General features: G+C 24.8%; 1 protein-coding gene across 6 annotated transcripts in view; it reads left to right on the top strand.

Moving 5' to 3' along the window:
• The window catches only part of LOC409286 (stress-activated protein kinase JNK), a 128,091-nt gene that overhangs the window by 61,461 nt on the left and 41,036 nt on the right, over nucleotides 1-25,594 (top strand). The gene's annotated exons all lie outside the window — the stretch shown is intronic.

Here is a 25,594-nt window from a genome sequence, read left to right on the forward strand (position 1 = left end):
AATTTTATGATGTTTCAATGTATAACTGTTTATCGACATTGAAATTATTAATCGTACATTTAATTTATCGTTTTATTTTTCCTCATATTAGATCAATTTAATATTTTCACGCGTTTATATTTTATCATTTTAAAAATTATATAATATTTTTAAAGAATTTCATATTGCTGATAACGTTGAATAGATAACTTTGCCAGAAATAATACAATATAAAAGAAATTTTTTTAAAATAAAGCGGTTTTATTCCAGGAAATTATATAATTATATAATTATATTCTCTTGAGATATTCATTTGAGTTAATTAGCAAGATTATTTTGATATCTAGAATATGGTGATATAATATTATTGTACCGGAAACCTCATCCGAGAACAAAAATTTTATGCACAATTTATACATAATTTAAATTCTTTTAAATTAAATTCTCGTGATTTTATCATTCGATGATAATCGTACAAGCTTCAATTTCTGATTTTTATTGAAATTTAATTTTTCAAATAATTTTAATAATATTAATAAATAAGTGCTAAAAAATTGTTAAAAGAAATAAGAATAACTAGTGATGGGTTTGATATCGATCTTTTTTTACAATTTTCAAACAATTTTATTTTCAAATATTTATTTGAAAATATATATTGTGATGTGTCGAAAAAATAGAGATTTGGAATCGATACATATGCTATTAAAAATGGCATAATAATAAATTGTATCATAAAATATTTAAATTATTTAATATTTAATTATTAAAAATATGCAACCTTCAAATTTTTAGTAAAGAAGTACAGAATAGAACCTCTATTATTGTTGAACATTCATTATTCGAACATCAAATATCCATTATACATTTACATGTTGCAATAATGTAATCAAACATTTTTACAATGAAATAGACATGTTGATAAATATATATTATAATATCGATATTATAGTATCGAAAACATAAATATTATTATTAATTACTATTAATTAATAAAACGAAAATCTATCTAAAAAATTATAAAATGATGATAATGTTATAAAAATTAACAAAAATATTCATATAATATTTGAAAATTTATAATCACTGATATTAAAAAAATATAAAATCGTAAAAACTATTTTTTTAAAATCATTATTTCAATTTTGTAGATAAATGTTTTATTTTTCTTAAAATATAAAATAATTTATCTAAAAAAGTTAGAATTCTATTATTCGAAAATTTTCTTATCTTTTTTTGCAATTTCTTTTAATTAATTCAAATAATGGAGGTTCTATTATTTATAGAAATTGAAAAAAATAAGAAAAAAAATCGAATCTCAAAATTACGATGAAAATGTTTTTTGATATTAAACTTAAGAAACAAGATAGAATTTGTAAATATTATATTCGGTATTTTTACGTGTTAAGTAAATAAATTAATTTATTAAAAAATATTTCATATTTTTCTTTTCGTATCTTCGAAAAGATAATAGATATAAAGATAATTTTTTTATACATCTTTTATTGTTAACATTTCAAAATAAGATTATTTTTATATCAATTCATTCATACTGATAAAATCGTATTTATTATTACTATTTATCTATTTATCTTTCGAAAAATGAATATTTTTATTTATATCTGATAAAATTGATCATAAATCGATATCATGCAGCGCATTATTTATCTTGAAAATGATAATGATAAATGAATTTGAATGACAAGAATTCTAATATCTAAAATTTTTAATTGAACGATTCGATATTCATCGATTTGATAGATAAATTATAAATTGTCATAAATTGAGGAATATTGAAAGATTTGTACAATATTATATTTGTTGTATAATATATAAAAATAGAATTATTTATTAATTTGCTAAAGATATCTTATTATAATATAATTAATTATTATGATATATTCACATTTTAAACAAAAATTTTAATTATTTACTATCTTAATTAAAATTAAATCATCAATCATTACTTTCAACGTTAACTTTCACGCAATTTATGATTTCTATATAAATATAACTATACTTGATTTAAAATATCAGGATACGATCGAATTGATTTATATTTTTCCACTTTTTTCAATGCCAAGTTACGAAATGATTTAGGAAAAATATTAACACGATTTTTTCCCATTACGTTAATTATAGTTTTAATAACGAATAAATATAAATAGAATGCAATTTTTAATTAACACAATATATACGACACGTGCATGTGCTAGACTCCGCCGGAAGAGAAAAAAAATTCCCTAGGAGGCTTCACTAGATAGGAAGGATAAGGCACGTTTGCAACGCCAATACCAAGTTTGGTTACAAGGTATGTTTGCAATGTTAACAATCAATTTATCTTAAATTTCGATTGAAAGAATTTTTAATTTAAAAGTTTCAAAGTATTTCTGCGTTTATCTAAATTTATGCTTGAAAGTTCTCAATTAAGATCGTATCTTAACGACACATAATACAATTGTCTCTACATTACACGCTTCTAACGTGCCGTGTAACCTCTGACGAAATTAGCTGCGGTACTAGCGAAACAATAGAACTCTTCTAGAAGAGTAGAGCACGATTTTAACTCGAAAGCTTTAAATACCAACGAAACAACGAGCCGATAAACGCAAACAGTCAAAGGTCATAGAAAATTTTATTTCTGTCCTTATATCATATTATTAGATTGTTACAGAATATTCACGTGAATATAATGTGCTCGTGGAATTCTTTTAGAGGTTCGATTCCAGAGGTCAAACAAAACAAACACAAAAGTTGGTACACAAAAAAAGTCGGTTGGGGTTTATTTATTACTTTACGACCAATTTATGTTTGATGAACCATGATGAATATAGAACGAGATATTAGTGCGATGAAGATAGAACTATCTTACTCTATTTCCATCTCGTTTTATCTTACGTAAACTTAAATTACTTGTGATTTAATAATAAGTATTGTATACCAATTTTTATTTTAGTCTCTAGAATAGATCCTCCAAAGATGTTTCAATTTTCTTCCAAAGGTAATATTAACATTTTATAAAAGTTAATTTTTTATTTTTTATTTTTTGAAAAGTTTCCTATTACTTTCGATGATTCTGTTCCATCTTTCGTCAATTGTCGAATCTTTTAATAAAAAAAAAAGTTAAACAATTTTTTTATTAAAATGAAAAAGTTAATAAAAGTAAAAGAAATTAATTATAAAAGTGACATTTTTAATAATAATTAAAATTTAAGTAAAGTGAAAAATATAATAATAATTTTTTTAAATCTTTTACAACAATCATTAATGTTTTTCTATTTTTACTACAATAGAATGTTTTTTGAATAAATATATTGTATATTTCAATGGAATTTGATTTATTTCAAAGAATATAATTTATCACAACATTCATAATTTTAAAATTTTAATAAAAATTTGAAATATATTATATTTTTATAATTATATAATGACAAGAAGTCAAATAAATAATAAAAAAAAGTTAAACAATTGAAAATTATCAATAAATAAATTGAATTTCAGTCATTTATTCTAATCTTAAGAATAATTTTGAAAAAAGGGTATAAAAAAATTAGAATTTGAAATTGTGAATTCTATGCTTATCACCTTTATTATGAACATATCGAGAATTTTTCAAAATAAAATTTATATATATGATTATTATAAAATATAATAAAATAAAATGTCATTGCTTTATTGTCATTTCTTTATTTGACATTTGTATGTCATTAAAGTTTGTTTATTAAAACTACTTTAATATAAAGTAGTTTTCAAATTGTCTCTTTCAAAATCTTTGCTGTATCATATTATTATCCAAATTTCTATTTATCCGATTTTTTTTTTAATATAAAAGGAAGTTGCGATTTGTAATATTTCCATGGAATTTTCTAAAGTTATTAATCTAATTTTTTTCATTTAAAGATACTAAATCAAAAAGAAAGAGTATCTCATATTCCTACTGTCATTTTAATGAAGTCGTTGATGTTGGATAGTTTTTGTACCCTTTCCAAAATGTATATTTGCCAAATGATGTTGAAATGATTTGAATGAATGATAGTCAAGTAAAACCAGGTTAGAGAAGTAAGTAGTACGTGGGAGGATTTCCTAGTACTTCAAGGAACAAATGATATTTCTTGTCTCTTTTACAAACTATGCTCGAAAGATCATAGTAAGTGATCTTTTTTCTCTCAACATCATCATTTATTTGAATCACTTGCTTCTAATAATAACCATCTACATACTAACTGTTTGTACTCCACTATTTCTCAACATATATAAAGAGTGGTTATTTCAATATTCTTAGGAGTTTTAACAATTAAAAATACTTGAAATATTTAAATACTATCCTCCTTAAGTATAATATATAAACATTTTTAAATATTGTTTGAAAATATATTTGAAAATCTCATTTATTTTAAACTTAAAATACACATAAAACTTCAAATATAGATATTCGAATACTGGAATGAATTTATGCAAATATCCAATATTAATTTTCACTTTTCATTAGATATTGACTTTTTTTTTTTAACTCTTTCACATCTTTTGATGAAATATTTCACATTTCTTATTAAAAAGAAAAATATCTCGTTCATAGCTTTGCGTAAATTATTTTGCATTTCGAGATAATTCAAAGCATCAAGCATAATTGTATTACAATATATCTCGTTTAAAATAATAATAAATGTATCTATAATATATTATATATATTTAATATATAATTATAATTATTTTATAATATATCTATAATATATTTAAAGAATCAAGAAATTATTATTAATTAAAAAAAAAGTATATTTAAATCAAAACGAACGTTGGTCGATAATGGATCTAGTAGCGTCCGATTAACTGTCACGCGATCAAGACCGGAACAAATCAGTTATTCGGGAACGTAGGTGTTCTGAGAATTGTTGGCAACTTCTTCCTCGATTTTGTTCGCTTCACTGGCAAATTTTTACTCGTGAAAAATGAGGTAGAAAGATATTTCTTGTGAATGAGAGGGAATAAAGTTTTTTGTGTTTCGTTCAATTATACTTAGTTAATTTCAAGTTTTTCTAAATGTGTATATGTGTGTATGTGTGTGTTAAAAATCGAAATTCCAGATCCAGAAATAAATCCATGACAGTTAAACGAGCAGAAAATCCGTTAGTTAATTGGACACCAATATGTTTTGAGTCATGATATAACGAGGTAAAATTAGTCAAATGTAAAGTAACGAGGTATTGGATGTTAGAACTAATATTTTGACAAATTTGTGATCAGATAAGGGTGTTAAACTTTAGAAATTTTAAAGGAAATACAACGCATGCCTCTACACGCAACATATCTAGTACCAATTGTATTTAATTTATTGATTTATATTTATATTTTCTATAATTATAGTAATTGAGCTTCTGAAAAATATTATGAATATCTTATTTATATGAAACTCACGTTACATATAAATAAACTCTGAAAAATAATTTCTTTTTATAAATAAAAATCATTTAATCGATTTAACAAAATATTCATTTTCAAAATAAAAATGAATTTCTTAAAAAACCTGTACTGAATTATTCTGAATTATATTGAAAAGCTGTAAACAGCTTATACACAAAATGCTAAAAGAAATTTCCAGTAAAATTGCTTATTTTATAATAGCTTTTTAAATTTTCTGGCAAGATTAAATTTGAAAAGTAAAAAAAAAAAACTTTTGTTACTAAAGAGAAAAGCTTTCACGATAGAGGAAAAAATGTACAATCTATATTAAACTACTTATGAACGTATATTGAAATAAGATAAGTATTTTCATATAAACTCTTATATTGAAATCGCGTTGTAGAGATAGGACTGTGGAAAATAGATTTTTGAAATAAATAAATAGAAATAAATATCTATATTATATCAAATATAAATTGAAATATATGATATTTTGAAATAAATATCTCATTGAAATATCTCAAGAAAATATATAATATTTCAAATAATTTTGATCTTTAATATTTTATAATATGGTACAATGTTAATGTTATAAAAGTTATTATATTGAATAAATGTAAAATTTTAAAATAAGTTAAACTGTAAACGATTTATTATAAAGGCATCTAATTCTGCAATTAATATCAATTTTGACAGAAACAAAACTAGTTTCGAATAAATAAGCAATATTACTCGAGTAAGTTGAAATTAGAAATAAATTGAATGCATGCACGTATGGTAATCCTTTTTGGAGTAACTTGGATTAATGTATTTCCTTCCAATGATATCTTCATCCTTCAATTTCAAGCGAATTTGAGTTTCAACAATGTTCCAATGAAAGCAAGTTAAAAGAAAAAATATAAAAATTCCTAGAATTCTTCTTTTTTTAAATAAAATATTTTTTTTTATTAATATTCGTATGATTTTCTTCAAAATAGCCTTCATCAAAATATATGCCAGTCTTTTTATTCATATAATAAGTCTCTAAATTTCAGTTCATCACTTTTGATTACTCTTTTATGATCATAAAACGTCTTCTCATAGATCTTTTCATCTTTGAAAATATGCGACAAATAGGATGTGATTAGAGGAACCGGTTGTTTATAGAAATAATTAATAATTAATAATATCATGAGTAATAACTATGTATATTACAGAAATATGTACATAGAATACGATAAAAATACGATAAAAATAACATACATAGTTTCGTGGACGTACAGAAGAACAAAATTAAAATCATTAAATTGAAAGGTTTAAGAAAGTGAAGGTTTAAGCATGTTAGAAGCGTGTTTGAACATGTACTCGTTGTCCTTTCTTAAAATAAATGGCATCACTGTCTCACTTTGAATATCACTCACAGTACTTGGCTCGTAAATACCATAAATTTGCCGGTGAATTTCAACAGTATAATTGTTTTTTTTCTTTTTTTGCCATTAATAACTGAATTACTACTCGTACTTCACACTTGACGGGATTATTAATTGTAGCACTTATTATAAAGGAATGGTTATAAGCGACTGAATGATCGAATTATTGTTGCCAACAGCTGACTACTGATTCAAATGATTGAACTGCACAAGCGCCATCTGCATCCTGCACAATAAATAGGCGGCAAATTTAAAAAAATCTGGTTAAAATATTGCACATTATCAATAATAAATATTAATATTAACTATATATCCTATTAAATATTGGGTGTAACATTAAATATGAATAATTATTACTAATAATATATTTTATAATTATTATAAATTGTAATTACGAATTAAAATAAATTAAAAAACATTTTCTCTCATAATAACGTTAAATCATCCAAATTCAAATTCTCAATTAGCAGTCTAAAAATACAAAAAAATATCAGAATTGATGATTATTTATATTATGGGATTGTATGAGGATAATTATGTGAGTATTTTTGTGTTATTTTTTTATGTGTTATTTTTGTTTATCAATAAACAAAAATAATTATGAAATAGATGTTTTATATTCTCATAATGCAAAATATATAAATTGAAAAGTATATTTTTTGAATTTGTCTAAATATTTATAAATGAAAATAATTATGAAGTAGATGTTTTACATTCTTATAATATATACATAAAAAATAACATATGTATATATACATATTTCTTGCCTATATATTTAAATAAATAAATATGCAAAAATTATAAATTAAAAAATATATTTTTAGAATTCTCTAATCACAAAACATATTTTTGTTCGAATTTTATTGTTTCATTCATTCCCTATAAAAATATATAAAAAATATATTCTATATAAACATAATTGTCATACATCTTAAATGAATATTTATTTTGAAATTAAAAAGTAAACATGTTGAAAAAAAATTTCCACTTTTCATTAAAATTGTGATATTATAATGAAAACAATTTTTTTTGATTGATATTTATTTTTTATTTCATATATTTCTTATGAATTTGTGAATTTCTTTTTTTAAAAATCGTCAATATTTTGACCCAAAATGATCATCTTTATATTATTGTTGCGTTAAATTTTATTTTTTATAATAATTTCATAACAATGGAAATTTATTTCGAAATATCAGAATATTTCGAAATTTATTTCATATTATTCGATATAAATGAAAATCTGCTGCTAAAATCTGATATTAAAATCAAGTATGATGAAATAAATGAAATAATAATTCCTAATTAAATTCCTTATTCTATATCCACATATTAAAAGCTCGAAATCGATATCCAATAATTTAGAAAGAAATCAAATTATTATATCAAAAATAAAATGGAATGAAGTAATTTTTCGATTTACGAATTATGAAAATTAACGTGTCACTCATTAATACCGAATGAGAAATGAACGATTCGCTTTATTATCTTATACTGAAACATTTGTTCCTAATTTTTACAATTATATTTATATTTATATCCATTAGATTACATATACCTTGAGAAATCACGTTTAATTATACGTATTCTATAACTATACATTATATATTTAATATTGTATTCTATAATTTTATACATCAACACAGAGAAAATAGACCAATTTTTATCTTCATCTCACGTTCGTTTGAACAAGTAAAATAAAATGTAACAATTTCATAAATCGTATATCCAATATAGATAAATCAGGGAAAATTCCTTTCCTTTTTTTACCATGTCGTATTACACCAGATCGTGGATTGTCATTATATTATATAACCCTTGGAATCGTATGATCCCTTAAAAGTACCCATAACTCTGTTTTTCCTCGTGGATTCTCCGTTGTTCCTCGTGGCAAAACATTTCCTAGGAGCGAGATTAAAGGATGCTTGGCTGAAATGGACGCTTCGCTGGAATATGGCTATCTGTAATATTTTCACGCGAACGATAACTTTTGTCGGTGAGAGTGCAAAAGTCGGAAGGTTCGTCCTTTGCATGCATCCAATTTCGAAGATGGAAAATTTATTTTTCGCCATTAAAAATTAATCGTACGACTCTAATCGTTTTCTCCCCCTTCGATCGTTTTCAAGACGCTTGCTCAATCGGTAAGGCCGTTCGGTAAGGTCGATAAAATTCATTCATATTGTCCACCGCGAGGTTGGAATATACGTGTTATCACGCGCATGTATTTACTTTACGAGAGGCTCGGGCTCTCGTGCCGATAAATTCGTTTTACGAACGTGGCGGATATTCCACGAAAACCAAAGAGATTTCGATGCTCCATCGGCTTGTATATTTATGCGCAATTCAGGTTGACAAATTACGTGGATTTCGCGCGCCAGTCGAAACCGAGATAGTCTCGGGGAAAAGACGCGAGTCTTCAAGCTTTCTATCCTTTTCAGACCGTGTCCTCGAGTCTCGCTTTTCGAAGATTTATAGCAGTCGTAGGCGAGGAGGATAGGCATTCTTCGTCTTATAAATTAGGTGGTTCGTGGACGTGGTGAGCTTTAAAGGCGGGTTCTCTTGGTCCATGAGGTTGACGTCAACGTCGACGTTGGGCCGGTAAGTGTCCGTGAATAATCGAGCACGTCTCGCATTAGTCGCGGCTGCTCTTGTATGCCTTTCATTTTATGATCGAAAAATTAAGAGCATTCGCGCCTTTTCAACATTTTTCAATCCAAATTTTCAACGAGATCGAAAATTTTTTTTACCGATCGTTGGTAATATTTCACGTGTCGATAATTTATACTATTGTGATAAATGATATCTTATTTCTTTTTTTTTATTATATTTATTACATGCATATAGTGCGAAATAATTGAGGATATATATTAGAAAAAAATAAAAATTGAGTGTAATAATCCAAAAATAAAAGAAAGAATAAAAATGGCGGGAAACGAATTATAATCGAAGCAAAGAAAGGAAAAACAAATTGTCAACGCATATGTACTTTAATAATAATAAAAAAAAGTAGTAATTTCATTAAAAATACAAGAAATAAAAAGTTACTAAAAAGTTACTATACTAACTTTATGAATAAAGGGTGTACAGAGTGCGTATATCTTAAATTCGTTTTTCAAGATGCATCTTTAATTTAACCTATCTGTTCTCTGGAAATAGATGGCGCTTGCATTCGTTGCATACTTGAGTCAATAATTGGCAACAATAGTTTGACCGTTTTATCGTTAATTAAATTATAAATTATTCATTTATGACGAATGATACAATTAATAATGGCGCCAAGTGTAAAGTACGAGCGGTAACTCGGTTCTTAATGGTAAAAAACAATTATGCTGTTGAAATTCACCGGCAAATTTACGAGCTAAGTATTATAAGTGACGCTAAAGTGGCGCCGTTTATTTCGAGAAGAGCGAACGAATATTCGTGATGGAGAATGTAGCGGTGATTTGATTGAAAAGGTGGGACAATTTGTAAAAATTGTCGCGTGACATTTTCACAATTATATAGGGTTGCGTAGCAGAGATTTAAACGAATTGAAAAGCAATTATTGGGTGATTTAAATTATTGGCGATGAAATTTTTTTGAAAGCGGAATGAAGAAGATAATGAAAAATATGTTCAATGTGACGGTTAAGGGAAAAAATACAATTTTTGTTATCATTATCATTCAGTTTTATTTTAAAATGGATCTTATTTAAAAAAATTCATCACAATCTATTCATATTTTGAATTTTAAATGAAAGTGTACATAATGTAATTATCACTTCTTATTTTTTAATGATAGATTTCTTTTTTTGAAAATCATTTTCGTATTTTTGATATAAGATTGTTATTTAATTGATATAAAATGATATGATTTAAAATAATAATTATGCACATTTTTAATTTTTAAATATAAATATAATTTTGATTAAATGATAAAAATGATAATAATTACTTGCACATTGTATAAAAATATAAAATATTGTTGCATTAAGTTATAAGCAATTGAAATTTGTATTAGATAAAGTAAAATAGAAATAGAGATAGCTCTATCTCATTCCATAAACTAATAGTAAATCTTACATTTTCGTACATCAATTTTTGTGTTTGTTTCTATTTTCAGACTATCCAAAGATAATTCACCAAACAATTAAATATTAATATAATCCAATATTTCTTTACATATACACAAATTTTAAAATCAAAATTTTCAAGTTACACGAATTTTTTTCTAAAATAATTCTAAAAATTATTCCTTAAAAGATGAAGAAATATTACATTTTAATTAAGAAAAGCTACACAATTTTCCTGTTTAACAAAAATTACAAGTAAGATTTGAATATCATAGAAGAGCATACGATTTCTCGATGAAAAAGTAAAAAAAAAAAAAAAAAGAAAAAAGAAAAAAAAAGAAAAAGGAATAATTGAAATAAATAAGTGAAGCGAATTTCTGACTCTTTGGAAAGGATAAACATCGGTATGTATATATGGCCGTGCCCATACGCGAAGAAATACGCGGATCCATTGTTTCCATTGTTCTTTGTTAAGACGTTACTCGAATATCATATTTTCCAAGTAGAAAGAAAGTTTTCAAAGAAACTCCAAAGCGGTGTGCTCGCATCTAATCTACCTATTGTTGCTTTCTATCCTACGGAACAGTATTTCCTCGCTTTTTTCCCTTTGCAATTTCTTATAGTCTTTCAAAAGGACGCAATTGTCTCGAACTACAAAGTCACTCGTGTTTAATATACATTAATTACTTCTAAAAATATTTGCATATGGTATATTAATTATTCCTAAAAATATTTTAACATTGATAAAATTTTAATATCTTTTTACTTTTTTGCTTTACATCTTCGTACATATATAAAAAAATAAATTTGCAAAATTGAAATATAATTATGAAAAGGGGACGAAAATAAACAATTTTTGATTAATAATTGCATGATGTAAAATTCTTCTTTAAAAATATTGTCGATTAATATTCGAAGGAAGAATGTTTAAACGCATAAAACTGTTTATCATAATAATTTCTTAGAAAAAATTTATTCTTTTGATAAGTATTATAATTTTAAACAGTTCGATATTAAAGTTGCTTTTTATTATCATTTATTATCATTTCGATATGTATAATTATATTTATAAAGATTGTACGTTTTAGTTAGATATACATAAATATGTCAATTCTTGGAAATTCTATCATTATTTAAATATTTTTTTTGAAATAAGTATAAATGCATAGTTACAAAACCACTATTTTGAGATAAAGAGTCATCTGTGAGAAGATGAATAGAAGCGTCGAGAGAATGATTAGGTGCTTAATTCTCCTTTACATCCGCATAAAGATGCATAAATCGGCTTTATTATCGGTTAAATTCGCCAAGGAATTACTTGAAACTTTCATAAATGCTACCCCAGAGACTCATTCCTTTTAAAGATTACTAGTTTTCGAGGCTAAGATTCCTTCCCGCGATTCTATTGTTTCTACGTGAAACAGATTGATTACGTACCTCTTACTCATTTTGTTTTTTTGATGGAAATTCCAGTCCTCGAAGTTTCAAACTGTGAAAATTTACGCTTTCGAAGATCTATTCAAGACGAAAGTAATTTATTATGAGTGAATTTTCTTTACGTACAAAATTTAAAGATTGAGATAAATGGAAGAATTATTGGTATGCAAAAATTGTGTTATAAATAATAATTTAATTTCACATTAAATGAAGATTAAGATTAGAATAAAATATTAAGTATTTTATTAGATAATTTTTAGTAAATTTTTAATATAGTATTTTATTTGAAGAATCTTGAAAAATCTTGAAAATAATTGAATTTTGTTTTGAAATATTTTATTTATCTTAATTTATCTTCTTCATTTTAAATATTATTCCTGAAATATACAATAATTCTCATTCAATATATTTATAAATAATTTCATAAATCTCTTTTTATTATGCATTGATTTTTTATTGCGCAAAAATATTCTTCACTATTATTTCTTTTAATACCTTGATGATAGAAATTTTTAAATTTTAGAAATGAATTAAAGATTCAATAGGAATGAATAATTCCTATCTTCAGAGAATTAAAAAAAAAAATATTATTATTTGTGGGAAGTTTATTGAAATATGAATGAATACTTTAACAAAATTAAAGCAAACATTTTATTCAATCTCTGATTATTAAAATAAAATATATTTTATTTTATTGTTCGAAATTTTCATTCTATTTAAAATATTATTTTATTTAGATAGATATTTCAGATATTAGAATAAAATTTAAGATATTAAATAGCATTTGAAATATATTTATTTTGCCAAATATTGTTCAGCAGTATGCCAATAGATTTTTTTCTTACTTATTTTTTCAATTTATTATTCAAATATTACATGATATGATTAAATTAAACAAAAACTCATTCACGTGTAAAATAAAAATTAATTTTTAAACAGTTGATTATTTCAGAAAATAATATATCTTTTTTGAAATAAAACTATGCTCTTGAAATATCTTGGGAAATGAGAATTTGAATCAAAATCATAAATGATTTAATATGATAAAATATATATAATAAAATACAGAATTAAATTTTAATTCGAATTTTATTCTCAAATAATGTTTAATTTATGAAATAATATATTTTTATGAAAATACTTCAATGCTTTATCTCAGACTATTTCAAATTTTCTCCATTTCTTATTATAAACAATCCATCATTTTAAATAATATTTAATTTAAACATTACACAAAATGATCATATTTTATATAACATTTGCTTATGAAAATATTCCAGTTTTAAGTATTTTATCTCAATTTCTCCTCGAATATAAATTCACCATTTTACTCCATATATACAATATTTCCAAGTAATATTTAATTTAAACATTACACAAACAATATTTTATATTTATTGATTATATTTTAAATAACATTTGCTCGTGAAAATCATTTCATTTCATTTTTTTTTTCCTCAAATTACTTCAAATTTCCTCCATTCTTACAACCCTCCTCAAACAATTCGCCACTTTATCCATATTAAATAAAGCGTTTGATTCGACAAACGCATTCCCTAACTCTCTTTAAAGTGTTCCTCATTGTAAATCAGCTTTATCCATCAGTTGTTCTCCACACCAACTCTATCCAAGTCCGCAGAAATACCTAAGGGCAACGAGGATGGGTTAAAGGGGTAACCAAGGGAAGCTTGTAAAGGGAGAGGAAGCGTCTAAAAACACTGTTTATCCGTTTATCGAAAGCAACTCCGCCAGCGGCGTAAGCCAAGTTTACGATATTGGATGCTCCTATATAGAAAGGAGAAACAGAGGCAAAAAGGGGAGAGAAATTGCGGAGAAGGAACAATATAAATTGTATTACAAAGTTCGAAAAAAAAAAATATTCAAACTTCATATCACTTCATATTAAATATAGATTGAAAATCAATCATCTTTAAGACGCAATCACTTATTATTTTCCTTCGTCTTCATACACTTTTTTTTCTTAAAGATTCAAGAAATTCTCTTCATAGAATTTTTCAAGTCAAATTTACTAAAAATCGGATCATTTCTGTTATGAAATGAAAATCGTACGTGAGAAAAGATCATGTAACGTTAACATATTGATACTTTTTTCTTTTTGAACACCCTGTATATACATATATGCGGTAAGACTCTCGCCGTTCACGAGAGTTAAGTTTCTGGAAAATCTCGTCAACTTAAACCACGAATAATCGAACTCGAGTTCTAAGAAAACCAATGTGCGAAGAAGCGATAAAAACGGAAATCGTGTTTTATTAGTTACTGTGAATAATCGAGGTGTTCCACGATCTGTGTAACAGATTTATCCCTTTGCGTATAGATTTATTATTTATTTGCGATCGTGAATAAGTAAAACCTTGGCGAGGTCTTGGCGAAATACATTGTATCGTTTCGAGGAAAAAAAAAAAAAAAAAGAGGAGGAAGAAGAAGGCGATTTGGCTCGAAAGAGCCCCATTTGTTTGAAATCGGTCGCAAAGTGAGAAACTCGAAAACGTGCGAGAGGTGAAAGCAAGAAGCCATAAATTCTTTAAATCTGTTCGTTCGTTCGAAGAACGATTCTTTTTCTAAAGATTAACATTCTTCTCATTTGCTGCAATCTTTAAAATGTGCCCTTTCTTTTCGATCAGCAATATTATCAATATATATAATATCATATAATATCATTCTGCAAACCAATCAAATCAAAAGAGAATATATAGAAAAAAAAAAAACAAGGATTAAAACAGTAGGAAAGTTGGAGTCAGCAAGAAAAGAAAAAAAAACTTTCCTTTTTTAAGGAAGAGATTCAATCCTGTTAGACACTTCACTTGCAATGACAATTAGATTCAAATAAAACTTTTCAGGTAGAAAATGGAAATAAATCTGCAGAAAGCTATAGAAATAAGAAAATTCGTGGTTTGATTAAAAGAATTACCCTCCAAGAAACGAAGGATGATATAGCAAAATCTACATATATTATTCATACCATGTCAATATATATATATAAACATAAATTGTAACGAAAAGGCGGTGAGAAAGCGGATTAAAATGCGTGGCAACGCGTCGAAAAATTATAGGGTTAACGGGAGTTTCCTCAGGGAGGAATTTTCATCTCATTTGCATGCTTGGATTGTTGCGGTTTCGCGTTGATTTATGGAAAGTTGACAGCCGGATAAAGAGCGCACGTTGGTTCTCTGTGATGTACAAGTTTGCTAAATCGCGCATTACTCCCTTCACTTTGGTTCCCGCCACTTGGATCTCGTCACTTTTGCCTGTTTGTCTCGAACGCGACACATTTCGTGCACACAACGATCCTCTCTGGCCGCGATGTATTTGTCAGGTCACGCGACAAGTGGATCGTTATTGAATGTTAACCGCGTAGATGTGGGTTGTCAAGGAAAGGGGGTGGACGACACAGTTCCATTGATAGATTTATACATTTTGCGCTGTGGTAGCTAAACTGCGGTGCAACGTTATACATAATATTATGCATCATATGTTCGAGATACGTTTAATGGAATAAAAAAAGTTATGGATACATTTATATTCTGGTTTGAGTTTTACGAGTTGGTTTTTTTTTTAAACAGTACCAATATTTACATTATTAATCGAATTTCATGAATATGGAATCAATTTTTCTTTTTATAAGAATTAACGAGAAAAGAAAATAATTGAAAGAATTAAATTGATAAAAAGATTGTTTAGTAAATCGATCTTTTAGAATGCTTTTTTTTTTTTGAAGTACATTTTAAATAGTGAAATTAGTTGAAAATAAAAAGGGAGGATTATACAATTAATAAATTTTCTATTTTCGGAGTAAAATATTTTGATTAATTTCCTGAAGAAACAGCAATATAAAATTCAATCTTTTTTATGAAATATCTCTTTTAAGAAAATATAATTCTGTATCCATTTTCCATGTAAAGGATATTTCTTTCAATCAAAATCACTTGTCATATACGTTAATTAAAGCATAATAGAGAAAATTCAGGATAGGAAAGTTTGTAGTTACGAAACTCAGTCTATCGTCTACGGATCCCATAGAATAATATGGAGGATTTGGTTGCGTGTTTGTCAACGTTCTCGTTAATAAGGGAGTTTGTCCTCACCGCAAAAGCGACTAATGCGCCTCCTGTTGGCAAAACTAGCAACTCGACAATATTATACTCGTTTTGATGCAATTTCCTTTTGATTCAAAAACCATCATAATATGTTTTCAGTAAAATTTTATTCGCTTTATTATTATTCAATCTTTGGAATATAAATATTTGTGGAATAATAATTTTAATTAATTTTTCCAGAATTGGGATTCACTTGGGATGAAAATACAATGATAATGAAAATATCATTTTTCCATGGCTCTTTGCCATGTTTAAAACTTTAATCATAATAACAGTCCTATATTTGATCACAAAAATTTCAATTCTGTATTCGTTTTCTTTTTTTTTTTATGAAATCACAATTCACTTTTTGGGTTTTCTGTTAATATTAAGAGACTAAATTAGAGAAACATTGATAACATTAAAATGAATAGTTGTTAAAAAACTATTAATCGCGAAATATCAAAAAAAAAAAAAGAAATGTAATACATGCGTCAATGAAGAAATTAGCAAAGAGAAAGAAAAGAAAGCTATAATTTAACATCTGTATATTACATGTTCATGTACTATAAAGTTGAAAGATTATAGTAATAATGATACAAGTTAAAATTATAAATTGAAAGTCATGAATTAGTGATTAAATTTTAATAGTTAAAATTAATAAACATGTATATATATTTATATAAGTTTACATAATGATTAAAATTAATCATTTTGCGCTTCTTCATTACCAATTATTCAAAATTAGATACATATAAATAAATAATTATTCAAATATTAATTAATTCAAAAATAAATTGTTTGAAGAATTCTTTCATAAAATAAATAATTATTTGAAATGGTTTCATTATATATATATTATTATTAATAAATATTACAAACAGCTTCCCTTCTTATTTATATTTATGTTATTACTATTTATTTCTTAAATATTTGTATTACTTATTTATTTTCTTTGTATATTCGTGGTTTGTTGCATATTGAACAAATAAAAAGGTATTACAGAAAATGTTAATCGTCGAAACAAGATCTCTTTTTCGACGTTTCGCAAAAGAGAATCCGGATTACCTTGGAAATTTGCAATGCATGCGCTCGATATTTCTATCTACAGCCACGTATCCCAAATTTTCGTATCCTCCACGCAACCACCCTCGTATCGATTTTACGTTTCCCTGGGTAATTTTGCGGTTCGTTAGGGCGTTTCGATTTACTGTCGACAAGCAAAAATCGTTTTAAGGGAGGAAAAAAAAATATAATAAAAATACCTTTCCTAGAAAAAAATTAAACAATACGTTTTATTAACAAAAATATCTTATTATTGTTTTAAACATTGATCATATATGTGAGCATGTTTGAAAATGTTTCTCAAACATTTAAAAATAGTAATTTGAATTTTCAACGTTTGAATAATTTGCAGTGCAAAGAAATTGTATTTTCAGAATCATTATTATTTTTTTTTTTTGTAGAGATGTAACTTTGTTAAATCATTTTAGCTAATTTTGTTAAAATGACTGGAAAGTGTCTCTTTATATGTAAGAATTTATAACTTGACTATAATATATTTTATAACATATTCCATTTCAAAATCATATTGCTTGTATATTGTTATAAATTATAATAATTTTTTTAATTTCTATTAATTTTATTCAATAATTATATAATTTATATAGGAAATTGGTTCAAGGAAAAATATATAATATATCATAGTTTGCGTGATTACGTTTAAAGTTTGTTTTACAATCTTTTATAATTCTAATTTTATCAACTGATTTTTTATTTAAAATTTTAAAATATTTTCTTTTCATCAAAAAAAAAAAGATAAATAATGATCTACTTGTATTAAAATTATTATAATATTCTTGATTATCCAAATTTTCTGTCTACTATCATTTCATATATTTTTCTTTCCAATTTTATAATTAATATTTTTCTTCCTTAATTACATTTATTGAAATTAACAATCAACAATTAATTTAATCGTAAGCGAATATTCAAAACGTAGAAATGAATTAGGAAAGAAAGCAATCTGTATTAAAAAAAAAAAAAAGAAAAAAATCCATTTTCAATTATTTCTTCCTTGGAACTCTATGTCTCGAAATGTTCATCCTCTTAAGATTAATTCTACTGTATTATTCCTGTTATTTTCTTCATAATGAAAAAGATTTATCGTATCGTATTATAAAATGAAAACGAAGAGAAAGAAATTTTTAATACGAGTCCAAGAGAGAAAAATGCAGAATTATTAAAAAAATACTTTTTTCCTTGATCTCTCTTTTTCTCTTTCTCTCAGAACGAAGTTAAAAAAAAACCCAAATTTTCCCGCTAGAAAATCGAAATCGAAATTATTTCGATCGAGAAAATAAATTGCAAAATGTTAGGTCGAATGTCGCGATGGAAGCAAAATCGAAAAAAAAAAAAAAAAAGAAAAGAAAGGAACGAAAGTTGCAATTTTCCAGCCGCGTAAATCCAGCTGATCGCGAAACACGATCAAAAACTTTGAACACGAGTTCTATTTATAAGATTGTTCTCTTATCCCATCAAGTTAAACTATTGTCGACAACTCGTATTTTACGACGCTTTCTACGTGTCGACATGTACGTATGAACATTTTAAGATTTCTAGAGCGTGTATCGTAAATGGCGGGAAATGACGTTTCGCTAAATTTTTCATTGGTCAACGTTTATTTTTTTTTTTTTTTTTTTTTGTAATTATTGCTGTTAATCTTTTTATACTCGTTGCATGTATGAAACATATTGAAACAACTAAATAATTGCATTTCTTTTCGAACAGAAACAGTTCTCAAAGTTTTAACAAGTTTTGTAACACGCTATGTATTTTTTAAAAAATATTGCAAAAAGATATGTTTGTTACTTTTTATTATAATTAATATTATTTTCTTTTCAAAAGATTGATTTTTAAAGATAGATTTAGTAAAGTTTAGTCAATTTTTATGAAACGTGCTACATTTTCAATTAATTGAATTGTGATATTTTTGAGATTCTATATTAATCGACAAATTAGCCATAAAAAAACAAAAAAAAATGAGATGATTTTTTCTTTCATTATGTTCAATAAATTTTACAAGATTCAAAAGTTAAAATTACATAATGCCTTCTGAATTAATAGATTAAAAGTAAAATATTTCTTTTTACAAAAATATATACGATTATTAATTATAATTATATTTATGCGTTAAAATAATTTAAAGAAACAAAGTTGATCTTTGTATATTCCTTATGCTTATCCATTTGTAAAAGAATTAATAATAACAAGTTATACCTCTTACAACTTTTGAAATATTGTTTCATATAATAATTTAAGAGTTATTTTCTCTATAACTAATATGCAACCATTATAGGGTGGTTATACGTAGAACCAATATTGATATAGGTAGATTAATTAGATAGATTATTGAAACGAACAGAATCGATCTAACAGTCAGAACTATAACTGATTCAAGATTATAATAGAACGATTATTCAAACTAATTAAGAGTAAATAAAAGATTTTCAGATATGAATACTTTGAAAATTTCTATTATCACCTTTATAATTTTTCTCGAATTAGTTACATCTTATTTATATACAGATACTTGATTTTTGTATAATAAAATTAAAATTTTTTCTACATTTTTAGCAAGAATGGAAAAAATTACATCAAAAGTTACATTATAAGTTTTTAATATTATAAAGCAATATATATTTTACTTTAAAATAACAAAAACACAGAATTTGCTCATTATATATAGAATAATTTAAAAAAACAGAATAATTTAATCATTGTGAGAATGATTTAAGATTGAATTGTTTCTTCTTCTTTTGAATTTTGTTTCTTCTTTACTCAATAATCTTCCTTCTTATATTATTTTCTGAACATAGAATTTTTAATTTTTCCTTAATCATTGTAAATGTATTATATTATATAAAATCCTATTGAATATGTAAATATAAAATACGCTGAATCTGATTAAAACTCGAAGATTTTATTCGATACATTCTTTTTTTATAAATCACAAAATTACTTTTTCAAATATTTCTCATCCTATTTAGACATCCTCTTTATTCTTCAATATATTTTTTAACAATTCCAAATTGAGCAAATTTTTTTTATTAGCGCTCATGCATTTGAACGATTGCTATTTACCTACTCTTATTTATTGATAAATATTTCTCTATCAAGGAGATAAAACTCGGATAAGAGATTTTTCGGATAATGGAACACAAACTTTCTTTAGACAAACTATTTTCTATTTTTTTTAAAGTACATTAATTTCTATTTTATTATTAAAAATAGTATAATTTTATCATAAAATTACAAATTTCTCTTCGAGAATAAAAATTTTTTCAATATCCATGCATAAGGAATTCTAATACAATTGTACAATTATTCTTTTTCGTAAATCACCGCAATTTTTCGAGTTACTTTTTCAAATATTTTTCGCGTTCTTAACAGATAACAGTTATGTGTCAGTTTTAATTTAATCGAATGCGCGATGACGCACGTTTGTCATGACACTGTTTCAGCTTGAAAATTCATTTTTACCGGTGACACGTGGCCGAACTAAGTCACTCGCGTGACACTCGCGCTTTCTTGCCGCTAGCACTTTCTGCTTATCGTGCAAGCGAGCCCATATATTTTTTCCCCTTGAACCTATTGATCGTGGACGACTGGTCGAACGAGGGAGCAACGGTGTGCTAATCGTTTCCCTCCTCGATCATCGAGTCGGTGTGCTGGATCGAATAATGGAATTGGAAGAGAAACTTGTAAAATTCTACAAGTGTTCAAAGAAAATCTTTTCCATAAATAAGTAGTACAAATAAGAATTACTTTATCACATTTATTCGTTTTAAAAGTTTCTTAACTCGTAATTAATTTTATTTATTCGTGATGATTTTACAAATTTATCTAATTCATTGTTGTAATATTTTTTAAACGATTTGTGATTTATATTCAATTCCTTGATTCGTTGAGAGATTTTTAATTATTTATTTATTAAGTAAACAGAGTTAAAAAATTTTTATGATTTTATTTATTGTCTGGAAAAAAGTTCCAGTATATTTTGAAACGTGATATTCACGTTTCATTTGTCACTTTTTGCCATTTTTCGAAATTGAGATATTTTTAACATTTTCAGCCTTAGCTTTTGTATTTATCTTTTCTTACTTTAATGAAGAAATCAAATCCCTTTACCCAACTTACCCCTTTTATTTATATTTTATAAATTGTAAAGATATCAAAAAAAATATTGGAAACGGAAGTTGTATCGTTTCTTGAAATTTATAAAAATTGTTCTCTCTCTTCATCTTCGATATCGACGTTCATCGAATAATAATGTGTCGAGATAAATTATTTCATTCAATTCCGCAGAAGAATCGGAAATTTTCCCAATTAGAAATTCGATTTTGACTATTGTGCATAACCGTGACTTCCGAATGGGAAAATTAAATTGGACATCAAATTATCGGCGGCGCGCCATTCCAACGTCCGAGTAGTTTCGAACAATTAATTTAAATTCAAATTACCAATTAAACGAATGGCGGATCGACTCGATTCGATTGGGAACGATATCGAATCTCGGGACAACCGCAATGGAATCGATAAATTTTCTTGATTATTTCACAAATATCGTGTCAATATTTAAGATAATGAATATACATAGTAGAATAAGTAATTAAGAATATTATTATGTGAGCACGTGTAATTATACACACGAGATATATTATAATAAAAATAGAAAGTGGGTCGCTGGACATAGCCAATTTCGTTTTACGACATTGTTATTGTTAATAGAAAAAAATTTGTCAAATTGAATGAGTTTCAGTAAAAACGTATTCTGATTTTGTCAACTCTTTTATAAATGGATGATCTTTTTTGTCAAAAAATTATTAAACTAGTTTTTTTTTAATGAGATCATATTATATTTTTTATTGATACAATTTAATATTCTTTCCAAAAATCACTAATAAGATTTGGAAGATATTTTAAGTTTATAAACTATATTTGAAAGATACGAATAATTTAATTTGTTCTTTCGTAAGTTTTACAAACTTCAAATTAAAATATTTCTTAAAATTAATATAATTTTTATATAAGTAGGTTAATACCAATTGATGACCAAGAAAAATGAACTTTATATATCCATTTACAAAAAAATTAATAATATCGTAATCATTCAATTCCATATGAAATATTCAACATATATTTTGGTATAGTAAGGGTAAATGAAAATGATAATCTAATCCACTTTAAATATTGTATACATTATTCACACGAGTCAATTCTTTATTTTTGAAAAACTAAAGTAGATGGAATCATATGAAATATTATTGTAATATTATTCTTCTATATAAAAAAAAAAATTTAAGGTATTACTACTAAGAAAAATACATTCAATTCAGAAATAACAATTGGATTATAAATTCACTTCAATTAAATTTCAAAATCGAATAATCTCGTTGAAACGAGACAGTGTATATTTTTGTTGCGACGCAGCAATATATTTCAAGTCTATTAAAATCCGCCAGAGGGAGATACATTGACCGATAATTCTTACTTATTTTAGATTTTCCTATTTAAGTATTTTTGAATTAGTAGTAAGAGGTATTTTTGTACATAGATTCTTCTAAAATATTTCTGTGAAAATCTGAGACGAGGAAAAACGTGCTCGATCGCACGTTTTCAGAATCAGATCTTTTTGTGCTCGATTCTCGAGCGCGACGATCGTTTTCGCTATAAATAAACAAAATCGATAGCAGTTGGGAGGAGAAGAAAAGATGTTGGGTATTAATACACGGAAATAAAAAAATCGAAGAGTTTTAAAATAAAATAAAGATGTTTAATGTCAATAATCTAGAAATATAACATGATAGACGATTTTTCTCTTTCTAGTATACCTCATTGCAGATATATGAAGTATCAAATTTTTAACAATCATAAATTCTAACAATGTTGTTATTAAAATTTATATAATAATACATGATATGATATTATTAAACTAGTTGCTCTCTTTCAAGTCAAATACAAACATATAGAATTAGTAATTATAAAAAATAATTAATATTGTTATATAATAATTTCTATATTTGAATATATAATATATAATATAATAATGTATAATCATTTAATTAAATGTAATATTATATATAATATCTAATATTATATACAATATTATTTATATACAATATTATCTAATATAATAATATAGTATTGAACAAAAGTATATTATAACATTCGATTTCAAAACTGTATTGATTGCTGTTTTATTTGGTTGATGATTATTTTAAACCTGATTGATATTATCAATATTAGTTTACAAATTTGTTTATTTAATATGAAAAAATATTTTTGTTAAATGGTCAAAGTAGAAAATTTATCCCATTTCAATTAAATCATTCAAATGAAATTGAATCGATTATTTCTATAAAAGCAATAATCAAATAATTTACAATGAAGAGAATTTCATCAAAATAAACAAAAATTGATATATAAAAAAGATATTGATAAAAAAGTTAGTCCATCGAGGCTTCTTTGTTTAATTATAAACAATTAAAATTACATTCTTATCTGAATTTATCATAACATCAATTGAAATTGCTTATAATTTAAACCTATAACTATAATTTTTGTACATCATTTTTGTATTAATTTTACATTTACAATTGACTTTTTAAATATGTTCTGTGAATGTTACTGAAACCATATAACTATAATTTTTGTACATCATTTTTGTATTCATTTTAGATTTACAATTGACTTTTTAAATATATTCTGTGAATGTTACTAAAACCATATAACTATAATTTTTGTACATCATTTTTGTATTCATTTTAGATTTACAATTGACTTTTTAAATATGTTCTGTGAATGTTACTGAAACCATATAACTATAATTTTTGTACATCATTTTTGTATTCATTTTAATCTTTATAATTAATTGACTGTTTAAATATGTTCTATGAATATTACTGAAATCATACTGCACAGTGAAATTATTAATTTTTTGTACAAATTGAAAATATTTGATTATGGATTATTTGATATATTTAGTTGATCAATCGCTTTTCTAAATGAAAAATTTATGGAAAAAACTTGATTTTTCAATATGCATTATCTGTACAATCTGTTAAGGCTACTAATAACTAATCAGAATTATCAAACATGGTGCGTAAAAATGCACCAACACAAGAGCTTGATTTTTCAATATGCACTATCTGTGTAATTTGTTAATACTATGAATTAGCTAATCAGAATTATCAATTGTGGAAAAAAAAAGCACAAAATTGAAATTTTTGAATTTGATTTTTCCATATGCATTATCTGTATAATCTGTTAAGGCTACGAAATATCTAATCAGAATTATCAATTGTGGAATAAAAGCACAAAGTTGAAATTTTTGAATTTGATTTTTCGATATGCATTATCTGTATAATCTGTTTAGTTATAAATAATTAAAGCAATTTTAGTATTTAAAAACCATTAGATATAGCTGCAATTTGGTTGGGTTCATCAATCATTTGACTTGTATTATGTAAGTGTGATTATTTTTTAAAATCTTCGAAATAAAAGTATTTGAAATTATTTTATAAATTGAAAATAATCATCATATTATGAATGGAAATAATGATAACATTTAGTTTACAAAAAATGTTAAACCTTATACATTATATATGATGGATTACATATATATATTTATACCTTGTATATTTGTAATATTTGTAATGTTTCCTTCTTTTCAGTTAATCTGTAAGAATGAATAATTTACTGTATAATAATATTTGTGATCTTTTATTTAATAACCAATATATATTTTTTTATATTTTGAATTCAATACACAATTACCTTTTTTTTTTTAAGATTTTGTATATGTACATCCCATTTTAATTTGGAATCTAACAATCATTTCCAGATTTTTCTCATAATTACATTTATTATATTTAATAAATGTTATATATTATATTTCAATTTACACTTTTCTCTTTTTTAATATGAAATTTACACAAATTGATTTTATCAATATATATATATATTTTAAGTGAAGATAAAGAAAATATTGAAATTGATATCGCATCATCTAACATGAAAGATAATGTTGATTCCAAAATTATTTGTGTAGTTTAATATATTCGATTTTTATTTTCATTCTAAAAAAGAAAAAAAAATTAATTAATTAAAAATATTTTATTAATTTATAATAGTCTCATATAGTCATATTGAATATTTAATTTGTA

Source organism: Apis mellifera, linkage group LG3, assembly GCF_003254395.2.
Source record: "Apis mellifera strain DH4 linkage group LG3, Amel_HAv3.1, whole genome shotgun sequence".
NCBI lineage: Eukaryota > Metazoa > Arthropoda > Insecta > Hymenoptera > Apidae > Apis > Apis mellifera.